A 17,219-nucleotide genomic window follows, 5' to 3' on the forward strand; every position below is an offset into this window, starting at 1 on the left:
CTTTGGCAGTCTGATGTACCCACCTGCTTTAGGCAGGCCTGAATTATACTATTGCCTAATTAGAATGCGTTAATCTCCCTTAAAGACTCTCATCCAGTAGCATTTACGTCCACTGTGATTAAGTGTTGAGAGGCTGGTGATTGAAATGCTAACACCTGCTTGAGAAGTGACTTGGATCTGCTCCAATTTGCCTACCAATTCAATAGGTCCAAAGCAGATGTCATTTCATTGGCTCTTCACTCAATCCTGGAACATCTGGCAGCAAAAATGCATATATCAGGATGCTCTTTATTGACTACAGCTCAGCATTCAATACTATCGTCCCCAAGGTAATCAATGAACTTCAAGGTCTTGGCCTCAAGACCTCCTTGTGCAATTGGATCTTCAATTTCCTCACTTGCAGACCCCAGTCAGTTCAGATTGGCAACATCACCTCCAGTCTTCATTTGCACAAGGTTGTGTGCTTACTCCCCTCCTCTACTTGCTTTACACTTACAACTAATGCCATATTTAAGTTTGCCGACAATACCAGCAAACTTGCTGTTGGTCAAAACAAAGGTAGCGATGAATCGGAATATAGGAGGAAGATTGAAAACAGGGCTGAGTGGTGCCACAACAACCTCTAACTCAGTGTTGGGAAGATGAAGTTGCTGATTACTGACTTCAGGTGGAGGAAACCAGAAGTCGATGAGCCAGTACTCGGGTGGGGGGGGGGGGGGGGCTGCGGAAGAAATCAAAGGTGAAGAGGGTCAGCAACTTTAAATTCCTCAATGTTATTTTAGAGGACCTGTCATAGGCCCAGCACACATGACAAGTGCAATTATGAAGAAAGCATGGCAGCACTACTACTTCCTTAGAAGTTTGCAAAGATTTGGCATGTCATCTAATATTTTGACAAACTTCTATGTGTGTGGTGGAGAGTATATTGACTGGTTGCATCAAGGCATGGTATAGAAACATCAATAAAATGAAAAACCCTACAAAAAGTAGTGAATTAGGCCCAGTCCATCACAGGTAATGCTCTCCTCTCCATTGAGGAAATCTACATGGAGGGCTGTCGTAGAAAAGCAAAATACATCATCAGGACCGCCGCCCCCCCCCCCCCCCCCCCCACCAGATCATGCTCTCTTCTCGCTGCTGCCATCAGGAAGAAGGTACAAGAGCCTCAGGACTCATATCACCAGATACAGGAACAGTTATTACCCCTCACCCATCAGACTCTTGAGCCAGAGGGGATAACTTCATTCAACGTCACTTTGCCCCATCACTGAACTGTTCCCACAAACGATGGACTCCCTTTCAAGGACTCTTCTTTGCCTTGTGTTCTGAATATTTTTTGCTTATTATTTTTTCTCTTTTGTATTTACAGTTCTATTTTTGCATATTGGTTGTTTGTCCACCCTGTTGGGTGTGCTCTTTCATTGATTTCTGTTATGGTTCTTGGATTTACAGTGTATGCGCGAAAGAAGATGAATCTCAGGGTTTTGTATGGTGACATGTATGTACTATGAACTCCATATTTGCACAATCTTCATGATGCATTTTTATCAATTAATTTTGGCTCTTATTTGCCCTTTGTTTATGCGTACTTCTGTCAACTCAGGAACTGGATGTGCATTCTCTTGTCTAGCTGATGAGCATAAACTAGTCCTAACTGGTCTGTTATGTTTGTGTACTGGGAAGCCAGGTGGCTGTGAATAATATACAAGAGAGATTGAAGTGGGGAACAAACATGCAGCTGTTTATTTTACTAACCGGAATGCAACACACAGGGAAGTGTCATAGCAACCCATAAGGATCAAGATGTACATGAATATCTAACAATCTGATTTTCATTTAAGGTTAGACAAGGAGCATACAAAGCTAACATTGATTTTTGGAATTAGTCATTCAACTACCACTGGGAATATGCTGCAACTTAATAATACATTGTATTAACCAACCACCAATGTCCACCTGGTTGCTACATCATTGTGTAAATATATTTCAGTTGTTCAGCTCTGCCAGCTGTTTCAGCCCACTACATTTCCACTCTTACTGGAAGCCTATCCTACAGCATCCACTTGTGTACTTCCCACAAATTTCTTGCATATTAGCTTTAAAATTGTCATCTCAAATTTTAGAAACTTGATAAAACCTATCTTTATCCTGTCTGCATTTAAGTACTCCTATCCTAGTTTAATTTAGCACAATGCATTGCAAGGTAAAGGACCATTCGGCCTAACTAATAGGAAGAAGGTTCCTTCTCTAAACACTCATGTTGCCTTTGACTTTGATATGTCAAACTTTTCCTTTTGCTAATCTTAAACTTATACTTTTCCTTTGCTAATCAGGGTTATTCTGAAATGTGTCTGTGGTAGTTTGTTTCACATTCTGACTATATTCTAGGTTAATACATTTCTCATGAATTCCCCTATGAATTAATGACTTTGATTTTTATAATTGCTGTAATATGGTCTGTCTAACAAAGACCATAACACATAGCAGCAGAATTAGGCCCATTAAGTCTGCTCCACTATTCGATTATGGCTGACTTATTATCCCTCTTGCCCCATTCTCTTACCTTCTCCCAGTAACTTTTTACCAATCAAGAACCTATTAACCTCTGCTTTAATTATACCCAATGAATGACTTCACTTACCAAAATATTACCATAAATATGTTAATAATTCAATGAATTCAGCAAAGGTAAACAGAACAGTAAACAGCATGCTGACCTAGTGATAAGACATCAGCAGTGGCAGGGTATTCATTAGTCTCACAGCCTAAGAGTAGAAGCTGTTACACAGTTTGGCAGTTCTAATCCTGGTGCTTCTGTACCTCCTTCCTGATGTTAGTGAGTCAAAAAGATTGTGGAATGGGTGGTAGGTATTCTCAACAATGCTTTGGGCCCTTTGTCTGCAATGCTTCCAGTAAATATCACAAATGGTGGGGAGAAAGGAACCCTGGTGATCCTCTCAGTGGTTTGAACTATCCTCTGTAGGGTCTTGCGGTCTGATGCCATACCACACAATGCAGCCAGACAGGACACTCTCAAAGGTGCTCTCATAGAAAGGCATTAGAAATGAAGGCAGGCAGGGAGCCTTACACTCCTCAATCACCTCAAAATGTAGATGCTGCTGTGACGCCTTGACTAGCATGGGGATGTTTTGGATCCAGGTTAGATCGTTCATTATGTACACACCAAGGAACTTTGTGCTCTTCACTCTCCACAGCAGCACCATTGATGTGCAATGGACACTGATCAATCTGTGCTTTCCTGAAGTCACCAATTATTTCTTTTGTCTTGTCCACATTGAGACTTGGGTTGTTGCTCTTGCATCATTTGGCAAGCCTCTTAATCTCCCCTCTATGTCAACTCATCCTTGTTGCTGATGAGGTCAACCACTGTAGTATCAGTAAACTTGATGTGATTGGAGTTGAGTCTGGCAATGCAGTTGTAAGTCAGCTGCATGCACAAGTGGGCTGAGCACGCAGTGGGGGGGGCACCAATGCTCAGCCTGATGGAGCTTGAGATGTTGCTACCAATTTGGACGTGGGTCGGTCTGCGAAAAAGATCAAAATCCAGTTACGGTGTTGAGTCACCAGCCTCTGAGAGATGACATTGTGAAATGCCAAACTGAAGTTGAACAGTCTCCTGGCATATGAGGTATTGTTTCCTCGCTAGGACAGGACAGAGTGGAGGGCTGAGGCTATGGCATCATCAGTGCACTGGTTTGAACTGTAGCAGTATTTGATGTAATGGAGACCGAGGAAGTATAGGAAGTGAAAAGGGCATAATTTTAGAATTGTTGTCATGTGTAACTTCAAAATTTGTAAAATAGTCTACTGCCTTGGTGCAAAAGGTTCAGATAAAACAAAATTTGTTCGATGCGTTTAGGAAGGATTACTGTATCTGGGCAAGCAGACTACAGGAGAGGCCATACTGGATTTAGTTCTAGGCACTGACTCTGGACAGGTGACAGACATCTTGGTGATGGGTATTTTGGAGATTATCACAACTCCCTGACCTTTAGTATATCCATGGATGAGGATTGGCACAAACAATATTGGATTTAATTGGTAGCTAATTATGATGGTATTAAGCAGGAACTTAGGATCCTAAGTTGGGAAGAGATATTCACAGGGAAATGTGCAGTCGACATGTTGGAGGTTTGTTTAGGGACCACTTGCATGGAGTTCTGGATAGGTTTCTCACAGCCAGGGAAGAGTGAAGAAACAATGGTTTACAAGAGAAGTGGAACACTTTTTAGTCAAAAGAGGGAAGAAAGCATAGGCCCTATGGCCCATAATGTTGTGCAGACCTCTAACATGTTCCAAGATCTATCTATTCAAAGTACATTTATTATCAAAGTATGTATAGATTATAAAACTTGAAGATTCATCTCCTGACAAGTAGTAATGAAGCAAAGAACCCTTTTTTTTTTAAAAAACACCCAATCTGAAATCAAAACAAATCACACAAAAAATAACCACAAGCAAATAGCATTCTGAAATGAAGTCCACGAAAAGAGTCCGAGACCCATAGTTCAACACAAAGCTGAGTAAACATTGTGGAGCAGCGAGCTGAAAGCTTCTTGGCATTCTTCACCTCAGACCCTGATGCTGTGACTTTTTCAATCTGGGCCATGCCTAAATCTGCGTCTAACCATCAGGTTCAATCACTCCATTAAGCTTCTACATAGTCCTCCATTTTTCTTTCATCCACGCGGCCATCTAAGAGTCAGCACAGCAACATCAGTACTATGTAGAGTTACTACTATGCTCTTCTGCTCTTTTCAGGAGAAAAGGAGTCTCTGCAATCCTTCCTGATATGCATAACCTTCCCAATTCTGGTATAATCCTGTCATCCTTTTTTAAATGAGCCATGTTATGTTTCTCTTTTTTTTTTCCAGTTTGAAGCCCAGAACTGCTCAAGCAGGCACAAAAGTTTATCTACTTGCAAAGAGTTGATTTTTGATGCTGCATAGCACAGAAATGACATGAGAAGTGTTGGGTGGGGGAGTGGGGAGATAGCAGATAGAGTACATGGAAGGGAACTCGTCTTTACAAAAAATTGCCCTTAATACTACAGCGCAAACTGTACATTGGGCAGAAGTAGTGGTGGCTTTATTTGACCTGTTTGATAGATTAACTAGCCATTAAATGGCTTTGATACATTCTACTATGTAAAGAAGTGTTCAGGAAAAAGAAAGAGGCCAAATACAGGGCAGTAGATAAAAGGTGTACGAGTCATAATTCATGCTGTTGTATGAAAACTCACTTTCGAAAACTCACTTTCAAAGACTCATCTCATATCTTCATTATTTATTGCTATTTATTTATAATTGCATTTGTGCAGGTTTTTTGCACTTTGATCTTTCATTGATCTGGTCATGGTTACTATTCTATTGATTTGTTGAGTATGCCCACAAAACATGAATCTCAGGATTGTATTTGGTGACCTATATGTACTTTGATAATAAAAATAGCTTTCTACTTTGACATTCCTGTAAATTGACTGGTGTGAATGTGGGAGGAAGTAGATTTCTGTCTATCCTCTAAATGGGATACATGAAAAATCATTGTTTTAAAAATGATTTGTTCTACTTGGTTATAAATCTCTGTCCTGCTTTAATTTCTTTCCCTTTCTCACTGTCTGCTTGTAAGTTTTGCCTCCAATTATCCATTCTAAATTATTTTTATTCTAATGGAGTCACTGTATATAATTTGAAAGTTGCTTAAAGGTATTCAAGTGTAACAAGAGTGAATTTAATAGTCTAACTTTTCTGTGTAGAGAGCAGTCATAGTCCCTAATATTTGTAGGAATTGTGCTTTATAGTCAAAACTAATGCTTTTTAGTTTTAGTTTTTAGCTGTCTTTGGTGAATGCGCCTCATTTAGAGTTGTTATGTTGTGTTAGCCATGGCTCAGTGAAGATATCCTTGTCTGAATTAGAAGGTCATGCATTGCGTTCCACTCCAGAAACTTGAATATGAAACAGGCTGCTGCAAGTTGGAGGTCGGTTGAAAACACTGCCCTCTTTGTGATGCTGTATATACGATAAGATACTTGGCACCTCTGTTGCGATATATTCTGTATAAGTATAGATCTTGTGCCATGTATAAGTTTGTTTTACATGTATAATATGAAGACATGCTCCCTAACATTCTGAATAGTCTTTGACCAAGATTACTGAAATAGATTTCATCATTGCTTTGTATAAATTCACTAATGTTTTCCTGAAGGGCAACATTAATCAAATTTCAAAAATGAACTGTTACTGTAAAGGTTTTTGGGCATTCTAGTGATGTGAATGATGCTATGCAAGTCTTTTAACAGCAAAGGGCCCACTACTATCTACATTGGCTTAATCAACTTACTTGTCTCTGTTAGGATCTGAAACCAGCAAAGATTTATTTATTTTCTTAACCTGGTGGTTCTGTGGAGAGATTTGATGCAAAATTAATTTTCATTTGTGGAGAATAGAAGGATAGCTTCAGGTGGAGTATGAGTTTTTATTGCAAAGCAAATTTAATTATTGACATTATTGAAGCTGCCATCAAAATTTCAATGCAGGTTAAGTACCTCTTATCTGAAATTCTAAAATCTGGAAACCTCTGAATTTGGAAATTTTTGAGTGCTGATATGATGTCACAAATGGTAAGTTCCATAAGGCACTGGAAAGATTCCCAGGCAATTTACAGGTCTCTGCACATCACAGACAGTTCTGTGAAGAAACCTCACATGTAATAATCAATTTAATGAAAAACAAAGATCTTGAGTGTGTTTTGGAAGAATGGCTTTGTCAGCGTCGAAGCGAACATATGGCACTTAACAGTAAGCTGATCATGAAACCAGCATAGATCTGTCACGACAAACTGAAAATTGAAGACAATTTGAGAATATTCAGCAAGCTGGTTGCAAGAATTTAAGAAAGGGCATGGTGTCCCTGATGATGAACAGTTCAATAGCAGGGAGGACTTTACCTGTGACGTACTGGGCCATATCACCACTTTTTGTAGTGGATGTAACCCATTCTGTTATTATTGTACCTCAATACACTGTTATGAATTGACAGTTTGAAGCCCACTGTTATTGTATTCACAGTATGAAAAGTAAGGTTTTGCTGTACCTTGGTATATGTAAAAATAATAAACCAATTCAAATTTTGACATATCAATAGTAATGCTATATTTAATAGCGTTGAGTGTCAATAATCTTTCACTATTGATACATGATCATCTTGAAAAGATTAACGCTCTTCAGAGATGCTGCCAGACTTGCCAAGTATTTGCAGCATTTTCTGTTTATTATCCAGGGAAGTACCGATATTAAAGTCCATATGGAATCTTTAACTTGAATTATGTTTATCTGCTCAAATTTGGTATGATAAATATTACTAGTGGGTGCTAACTTGTAGCTGTCACAGTGATCTATATACAACTCAATTTATTGAGTTAAAATTGATCAATGTTTTGGGATAAAAGATGCTGTAAGAATATTACTGATAGTGGTAAATTCAGAGTGCATAGAACTGATGTACAACAATGTTTGTTGACTTAGTAAAAGTTCAGTCCTTGAATGACTTGAGTGGGGGAAATTTGGTTTTGAATGGAAAAATTTCCATGTCAAGAATTGTATGCTGTTCTGTGGATTTTAGATTGATTTCTTTTCAATTTTAGAATGATATTTTTCAATTCTTTACACAAGATATTAATATTTCGAACAGGCGTCATCTAAAATGCTTCATTTATTCAATCAGTCTCTGTTATATTTATTCAGTGTAAAACAATGAATACACTTAAATAAGCAACAGGACTGATGCTTTTTTCCTTTCAAAATTCCATGATTAATGAATTTGTAACAATAATTAATGATAAACTATAGTCAAAATTATCATGGCAGAATTTTTTATAGATTAGTGCCAATATGGGATTATGGTTTCAAAGAACTTCACCACCCCTGAACTAGGCTTTGGAAAGCTTGATCAAACAGATGGACCATGAGGAGGAAAGAAATGGCGAGGGAAGACACTCTAGAGTCCGGAGTCTAATCTACGGAAAGCATCACTGCCAGAGCAGTAGTGTAGAAAATCACACGTGTCGGTGGCAGAAATTCAAGTATACAAGTTTCCTGGCATTCCAGGATGTTTAGCTAGTTATGAAGGTGTAGAAGGTTAAGTACACAGATGGAAGTTAACAATAAGGTTGGTGATGTTTAACCTGACACATGGATGGACTAAGAGCCAATTTAGGTTACTGAACCCAGGATGTATGGGCTTGCTTAGTTGTAGTAGTATTTTTTATTATTATTATTATGCTAAGTTGGTGCCTGAATGTGTGACGTCTTTCTGAGCACATCACTGGACCTTGTTGGTTGTTAATGCAAACGATGCATTTCACAGTATGTTTCAATATACACAAGAGAAATAAATGAATCTGATTTGTGGATTACGAAATGTGAAAGCTTTGATAGTCTGAACTGTTTATACCAAGTTATTCATTTAAATTATTGAATTAGTGTCTGAAATACAATGTGCATTTTTAAAAGTGACTTTTAAAACATTTTGTATAAGATGCCTCAATGTTTGCAAGTGTTTAATTAGATGCAAGTTTAAAAATGAGTGCTTTGCAGATTTATCATATGTCTGATTTCAATTTTATTGTAATCCCTTTTAACAGTTCTAATACAGAGTAGTTGATCTTTTAAAACAATTTTGTTCTTGAGAATTGAACCAAATTCTAACCAATGCCATGTTTTGTATGATGGCAGTGCTATAATAGCAGCTTCAGATTTAATTAGGTTAACTGGAACAACATCATCGCCATGGAAGTGTGAACCACTATAGGAGTTCTTAAATTTCTGGCCACATTTATTGTAAATCTCCAGCTATCATTTGAGCCTGATGGTGGTGGCAGAGTGCACCAGGGAACAGTGAAAGTTAGCCTCTGCCACATGGATGTTAGACTTGGTCAAGTTAGCAATGTTCCTTCCTTTTAAAGAAAGCAGTTAAACCAGATGGTTTTTGTGTCTTTTCTCTACCGATTTTAATGGGTCACTTTCTTGATGCCTGTTGATGGATTTTTCAAATGTATTTATTCTTATTTGCTTTTGTTGTGTGTTTAAGTTGATGGTTCAGCTAGTGTCAAAACTGCTGGGCATCCTCATGGGATGTGATTTCATGTTCTGCTTCAAGACTTGATCTTAAAACTCTAAGCAAATGTCCCAGTGCTATACAGGAGGAAGGTTTCTGTGGTGAACTACATATACCTGTCTGGACACGCCCCCTGATGACTGCTCCTGTGGCTCCTCCCACAGACCCCTGTATAAAGGTGATGGAGGTCTGAGCCCGGCCTCTCTGTCTCCAGGATGTAGTATGGTGGTCACTCACTGCTTGTTCCTTCTTCCAGTCAATAAAAGCCGATATCTCGCTTTTACGTCTCAGAGTGAGTTATTGATGGTGCATCAGTTTCACTATCTTAAAGTCTTTCTTCAGAGGGAAATGACTTTTGTCAACAGTAAGCAGTGCCCCCTTGAAGTATGAGGGGTTTTCTTAATCACTCAGGAGAGCTAGAGGGGCATATGAGAATACCTTGGCAAGCAGGATTAAGGAAAACCTCAAGGCATTCCACACGTATGTAAAGGCAGGAGGATGACTAGAGTGAGAGTAGAAACAATCAGGGATAAAAGAATAAACATGCATGGAGTTGGAAGAGGTCGAGGAGGTAGTTAATGACTACATTTCTTCCTTATTTGCCGACATGTAACAACTGTATAGATCAGGCTAAGATGCTGGAACATGCTGGGGTTAAGAGGGAGGATGTGCTGGAACATTTGGAAAAACATTAGCAATATTAAGTCCCCAGGGCCAGACAGAATACGTTTTCACACTCTCTCTCAGCGTGGAATTGGCCCTTCTGCCCATCAAGCTACACCACCCAGCAACCACAACAACCCTAATCACAGGACAATTTACAATGACCAGTTAACCTACCTGATATGGCTTTGGACTATGGGAGGAATCCAGAGGACCCAGACAAAACCCATGCTTTTCACGGGAAGGGCATACAGAGAGTCCTTGCAGAGGATGCCAGGAGTGAACTCCAAACTCTGCTCTAGGTTACTACAAGAATTGAGGGAAGAGATTGCTGTGCCTTTGTCAATGATCTCTGCATCCTCACTGGCTAATACCAGAAGATTGGATGTGGTAAATGCTTTTCTTTAAAAATAGGAATAGTTATGGGGATAATCCTGGAAATATAGACCAGTGAGTCTTGCCTCAGTGATGAGCAAACTATTGGAGAGGTTTCTTAGAGACAGGATTTGCAAGCAATTGGAGAAACACAGTCTGAATAAGAATAGTCAGGATGGCTCTGTGAGGGCAGATCATTTTCACGTGTCTGACTTCAAGGAATTGCCAAAACAAAATGATAGAGCACTGGGTGTGTTGTATATAGATTTTTAATTAGATGTTCAAAGTTCCCAATGGTAGGCTTATTCAGAAACTGTGTGGAAATGGCTAATATGAGGGCATAATTTTAAGGTGATTAGGGGAAGGTATGGGGTTGTCATCAGAAGTAGCTTTTGGGGGGGGGGGGTAGGTTATAAGGCCTGCACAGCATTGTGGGCTGAAGGGCATGTACTGCTGTACTGTTCTATGTTCAGTATTGTAATGTAGGAAATTTGGCAGCTATGTTGTCAGCAGCAAAATTCTAAAAGCATACATGGTTGATTAATCTCTTAATTTGCTTTGGGCAATGAATAAAACTATGACTCCATTTCATGATATAGAAAGGTAGGAACTTGTGATGTAAATTATTAATAGATGTCCATTGTAGTTAAGCAGCCTCTGGGATATTCATGAATAAAACCTGAAGGTGCTGGGTCCATTGTTATTTGTCATCTATATCAATGATCTGGATGATAATGTGGCAAATTGGATCAGCAAATTTGCTGATGATACAAAGATTAGAGGTGTAGTGGACAGTGAAAAAGGTTTTCAAAGCTTGCAGAGGGACTTAGACCAGTTGGAGGAATGGGCAGCAAAATGGCAGATGGAGTTTAATGCAGACAAGTGTGAGGTATTGCACTTCGGAAGGTCAAACCAAGGTAGAACATACAAGGTAAATGGTAGAACACTGAGGAGTGCAGTAGAACAGAGGAATCTGGGAGTACAGATATATAATTCCCTAAAAGTGGCATCACAAGTAGATAGGGCTGTAAAGAGAGCTTTTGGTACATTGGCCTTTATAAATCAAAATATTCAGTCTAGGAGTTGGAATGTAATGGTGAGGTTGTATAAGACAATAGTGAGACCGAATTTGGAGTATTGTGTGCAATTTTGGTCACCTAATTACAGGAAGGATATTAATTAGGTTGAAAGAGTGCAGAGAAGGTTTACCAGGATGTTGCTGGGACTTGAGAAACTGAGTTACAGAAAAAGGTTGAATAGGTTAGGACTTTATTCCCTGGAGCGTAGGAGAATGAGGGGTGATTTGATAGAAGTGTATAAAATTATGATGGGTATAGATAGAGTGAATGCCAGCAGGCTTTTTCCACTGAGGCCAGGGGAGGGAAAGACCAGAGGTGACGGGTTAAGGGTGAAGGGGGAAAAGTTTAAAGGGAACATTAGAGGGGGCTTCTTCACGCAGAGAGTGGTGGGAGTGTGGAATGAACTGCCAGATGAAGTGGTGAATACGGGCTCACTTTTGATATTTAAGAAAAACTTGGACAGTTATATGGATGAGAGGGGTTTGGAGGGATATGGTCCAGGTGCAGGTCAGTGGGACTAGACAGAAAAATGGTTTGGCACAGCCAAGAAGGACCAAAAGGCCTGTTTCTGTGCTGTAATGTTCTATGGTTCAAAGGTGCTGGAAAGGCTCTGCCAGTCAGGTAGCATCTTGGAGAGAAATTGAGTGAATACTTTAAATAAGAAGATCCTTAATCAAAATTAGGAAGAATGAGAAAACTTTATTTTTAAGCTGCAGGACCAGACTAATTCTCAAATGTACAGTAAGTTTCAAAGATGTCACTTATAATGGACCATGTTTGAGAACAATCTATTTGCTATTAATTAAGCTCATGTTTTGTACCCAAGTTGCTTTATGCTTTCGAAACTGCTGTCACATTTCAGAAGGCAAATAAACAAATGTTAAACTACATCCTGCATTGATTTTTGCATCATTATGAACAGCCATAGAAATAAAATGAAACGTATTGGTGTTGGAAATAAAAGTCAGTAATCAAACTGGTTTTGTTTTCTTAACAACTGTCTTGTATGGATTCCCCCCCCCCCCCCCCCATTCTGGCTCAAAATATTTTGCTCTGCAACCCTAGCCAAAATAACCATTTTATAGTTAGTCTTGAATGGATCTACAATCTGCATTAAAAGGTTATCTACAGGATCTTAATGTATTGACTTTTTTTTAACATGGTTACGAAACGAGGAAGTATGTTTGGGAGGGTACAGACATTCACCAGGCTGTTGCCTAGGTTGCAGAATATTAGCTTTAGGAAGAGGCTGGATGAAATTGGGATTATGTTCTAAGGACCATTAGAGCAAAAGGACAAACCTAATAGAAGTACAGTGGGTTCTCATTAATTGGGACCTGTTGGGAAATTGGGACCTGCTTTAAGCAGGCTTCAATTATATTTGTGCTGAAGAAGAATGTGGCAACCTGCCTCAATGACTATCATCCAGTAAGTAGCACTTGCATCCATGGTGACAAAGTGATTTGACAAATTGGTAATGAAACACATCAACTCCTGCCTGAGAAGCGAGTTAGTTCCACTCAAGTTTGCCCAGGCACCACAGGTTCACTGCAGATGCCATTTCGTTGGCTTTTCACTCAACCTCGGAATACCTGGACAGCAAAGACGATATATCAGATGCTCTTTATCTACTACAGCTCTGCATTCAATACCGTCATATCCTCAAAGCAATCAATACTTTAGACTCAATATTTCCTTTGCAGTATCTCCTCCACAATCTGAATCAGCACTGGTGCACCACTAGGCTGTGTACTTGGCCCCTGCTCCTACTCACTTTTTACACTTATGGCTGTGTGCCTAAGCACAGCTCCAATACCATATTCAAGTTTGCTGCTGACACTGATGTCATTGGCTGAATCAAAGGTAGTTACAAATCAACATATAGGACGAAGATTGAAAATCTGGCTGAGTGGTGCCACAACATCTCACACTCAATGTCTGCAAGACCAAAGAACTGATTATTGACTTCAGGAGGAGGAAACCGGCATTACATGAGCCAGTTCTGATTAAGGAATCGGAGATGGAGAGGTGGGTAACTTTGTATTCCTCGGAGTCCTCATTTCAGAGGTCCTGTCGTGGGTCCAGCACATAAGTGTGATTATAAAGAAAGCATAGCAGCACTTCTACTTCCTTAGGAGTTAGTGAAGATTCTGCATTGACATCTGAAACATTGGAAAAACTTCTACAGATGTGTGGTGGAGAGTATATTGGCTGGGTGCATTACAGCCTAGTATGGAAACACTAATGCTCTTCAATGAAAAATCCTACGAAAATTAGTGGATATGGCCCAGTCCATCATGGGTAAAGCCCTTCCCACCAGTAAGCGTATCTATATGGAGCAGTATTGCAGGAAAGCAGCATCCATCATCCGAGACCCCAAGCAACCAGGACATGCTTTCTTATCACTACTGCCATCAAGAAGGTATAGGTGCCTTGGGACTCACCACCAGGTTCAGTAACAGTTATTACCCTTCAGCCATCAGGCCCCTGAACCAGAGGGGATAACTTCACTTGCCCCATAAGATGTAGGAGCAGAATTAGGCCATTTGGCCCATTTGAGTCTGCTCCAGTATTTCATCATGATTGATCCACTTTTCCACTCAGCCCCAATCAGCTGCCTTGTACCTAATAACCTGGCCTTCACAGCCACCTGTGGCAATGAATTCCACAGATTTGCCACTCTCTGGCTAAAGAAATTCCTCTTTGTCTCTGTTCTAAAAAGATGTCCCGGTATTCTGAAGTTGTGTCCTCTGATCTTAGACTTTCTCACCATAGGAAACATCCTCTCCACATTCACAAAATCTTGACCTTTCAACATTTGATAGGTCTCAATGAGGTCACTCCTCATTCCAGTGAGTAAGGATCCTGAGCCATCAAACACTCCTCGTATGACAAGTCTTTCAATTCTTCTTTACTGCATAACACTCGATACAGAATAGCTCTCCTACGAGTTACTCTAAAAAGCCATCTCGTAGACATTCTAGAAATTGACCCACTTGGCATCCAGCACCAACCTGGTTTTTTTTTCAATCTACCAGTTTATTGAAATCCTTCTTGACAATCATAACATTGCCCTTTTGGCATGCATTTTCTGTCTCCTGTTGTAAATTTGTAGACCCCATCCTTACAGACCCCCATATAGTAGTTAATAACTCCAGGGTCTTTTTGCACTTGCAGCACCTTAGCCCTACATGTAACACCTTCTGACCCTATGTCACGTCTAATGATTTGATTTCATTTTTTTACCAACAGAGCTATGCCACCACCTCTGTCTACCTGCCTGTTCTTTCTATACAATGTGTATCCTTAGATATTAAGCTCCCAGCTATAATCTTCTTTCAGCCAAGATTCAGTGATGCCTACAACTTCATACATGCCAATCTGTAACTGTGCTGTAAGTTCATCTACCTTATTTTGTATACTGCGCACATTCATATATTACACCTTAAGATCTGTCTTCACCTTTTCTGATTTTTGTCCACCTTTTGGCATTGCAACTTGTTGACTTCAATTTTGCCCTATCATCAACCTCTCCTTGCTAGTAGTCTCACTAAACAATGCCTCTGTTTGTAAGCTACCTCATCTTTAGCACTATTACTCTGGTTCCCATCCCCTCTAGTTTAAATTCTTCCGAATAGCTCTAGCAAACCTGCCTGCAAGGATATTACAGTAGTCCCCCTCGGGTCCAGGTGTAACCTGTCCCTTTTGTACAGGCTGTAATTTCCCCAGAAGAGATCCCAGTGATCCATAATCTGAACCTCAGCCCCCTGCACCATTTCCTCAGCCACGTATTCATCTGCCAAAACATCTTATTCTTGCCCTTGCTGGCATGTGGCACTGGCAACAATCCAGAGATTACTACCCTGATTAAATCTCTGAACTGTTTCCACAACCTATGAACTCTTTGAAAGACTTTGTCTTGTATCCTCTGTTGCTTATTAATTATTATTGTTTTCTTTTTGTATTTGCACAGTTGTCTTTTGCACACAGTTTGGCTGCCTTGTTGGTGCTGTCTTTAATTGATTGTTATGGTTTTTGGATTACTGAGCATGCTTGCAAGAAAATGCATCTCGGGCTTGTATATGGTGACATATATGGATGCTAATAATGAATTTACTTTGAACTTTGACCAGTGTATTTTGGCCCTTTTAAGCAACTGCCCAATGGACATAGTTAATGAGGTGTTTTTTTAAAAAAAAAAATGAACTACTGTTTAATTGAGTAATAAACTACATATGTAGAACTGTAGAACAAATTAGAACGCTACAAATACCACATTACTGTAAAACTGTATTAGTTAAGTTAATCGACAGAGGAATTCAGCTAGTGTACGCTGCCAGGTTCTTCTGATTGACTGTAAATGAACAAAATCAGTGCGGACTCCTAGAGCAAATAAAGGGCTCCCTTCATACAATGCCTTCACCGACTGCATCCTCCAAATCTTAATTTTTATTGTAACATTCAAGATTGTTGATAACTTCAAATTCTTCCTAGTAAAATTGTTTTATTTTTACTCCCACACTCTGGCATTTCCAAGCCTGAATGCTTGAAACCACACTGAGCAAAAGAGTTCTGAATTGTCTAGCAGCTTATTTCTTGCCAACTATCAAGTTTGCAGATGATACAAAAGTTGGTGGAGGGGCAGGTAGTGTTGAGGAAATGGGTAGGGTGCAGAAGGACTTGCACCGATTAAGAGAATGGGCGAGAAAGTGGCAAATGAAATACTCTGCTGGGAAATGCATAGTCATGCACTTTTAGTAGAAAAAATAAATGTGCAGACTATTTTCTAAATGGGGAGAAAATCCCAAAATCTGAAATGCAAAGTGACTTGGGAGTCCTTGTGCAGAACACCCTAAAAGTTAATTTGTAGGTTGAGGTGGTGATGAGAAAGGCAAATGCAATGTTGGCATTCATTTCAAGAGGTCTAGAATACAAGAGCAGGGATGTGATACTCAGGTTTTTTAAGTTACTGGTGAGGCCTCACCTTGAATATTGTGAACAGTTTTGGGCTCCTCATCCAAGAAAAGATGTGCTGGCATTGGACAGGATTCACCGGAGGTTCATAAGGATAATTTCAAGAATGAAAGGGCAATCATATGAGGAACATTTGATGGCTCTGGGTCTGTACTTGCTGGAATTTAGAAGGATGCAGAGGGATCTCATTGAATCCCTTCGAATGTTGAAAGGCCTCGACAGAGTAAATGTGGAAAGGATGTTTCCCATGTTGGGGGAGTCTGACAAGAGGGCACAGCCTCAGCATATAGAGTGTCCATTTAAAACAGATGTGGAGAAATTTCTTAAACCAGAGGTGATGAATTTGTTACCACAGGCAGCTGTGGAAGCCAGGTCATTGGATGTATTTAAGGTAGAAATTGATAAGTTCTTGATTGGACATGGCGCCAGAGGTCACAGGGAGAAGGCCACGGAGTGCAGCTGAGGAGAGAAGAATTTCATTTACTGTTCATTTACAGTCAATGATTGAATGGCAGAACAGACTTGATGGGCCAATGGCCTAATTCTGCTCCTATGTCTTATGGTCTTTCTAGAGCAGTTTTGAAATTGTTTGTCAGTGGAGAGTATGGGCCAATGGATTTTCTGTAACTCTTTTGATTTGGTAATCTCATTTTCTACACTGGCTAGCCTGGTATTGCTCCATGATCATTGCAGGGATTCCTGATGAGGATTTCAACCCAAAATGTCAACTCCTTTTGGCCCGTACAGATGCTGCTTGACTCAGAATTTGCTGGTTGACGCAGATTTGAACATCTGCAGTTTCTTGTGCCTCTGCAACTATTAATGGGATTAATCTAGCCACTTGTTGTTAAATACACTTCCTCAGGGAATGATGCAATCTTGTTCATGGAATTGATTAGTAATGTTTGAATATTACAACACTTTGCCCCTGTGTGACATTATTTTTGATTCATGTTATGTCTGCCACAGGGGATCTGCTTAATGGTTTTCATA

General features: G+C 39.8%; 1 protein-coding gene across 2 annotated transcripts in view; it reads left to right on the top strand.

Annotated features, from left to right (window-relative positions):
• LOC140713718 (solute carrier family 12 member 7-like) overlaps window positions 1-17,219 on the top strand; it is a 219,369-nt gene that overhangs the window by 25,416 nt on the left and 176,734 nt on the right. The window lies entirely within an intron of this gene.

The sequence above is a fragment of the Hemitrygon akajei genome, chromosome 20 (assembly GCF_048418815.1).
Source record: "Hemitrygon akajei chromosome 20, sHemAka1.3, whole genome shotgun sequence".
NCBI classification, from domain to species: domain Eukaryota; kingdom Metazoa; phylum Chordata; class Chondrichthyes; order Myliobatiformes; family Dasyatidae; genus Hemitrygon; species Hemitrygon akajei.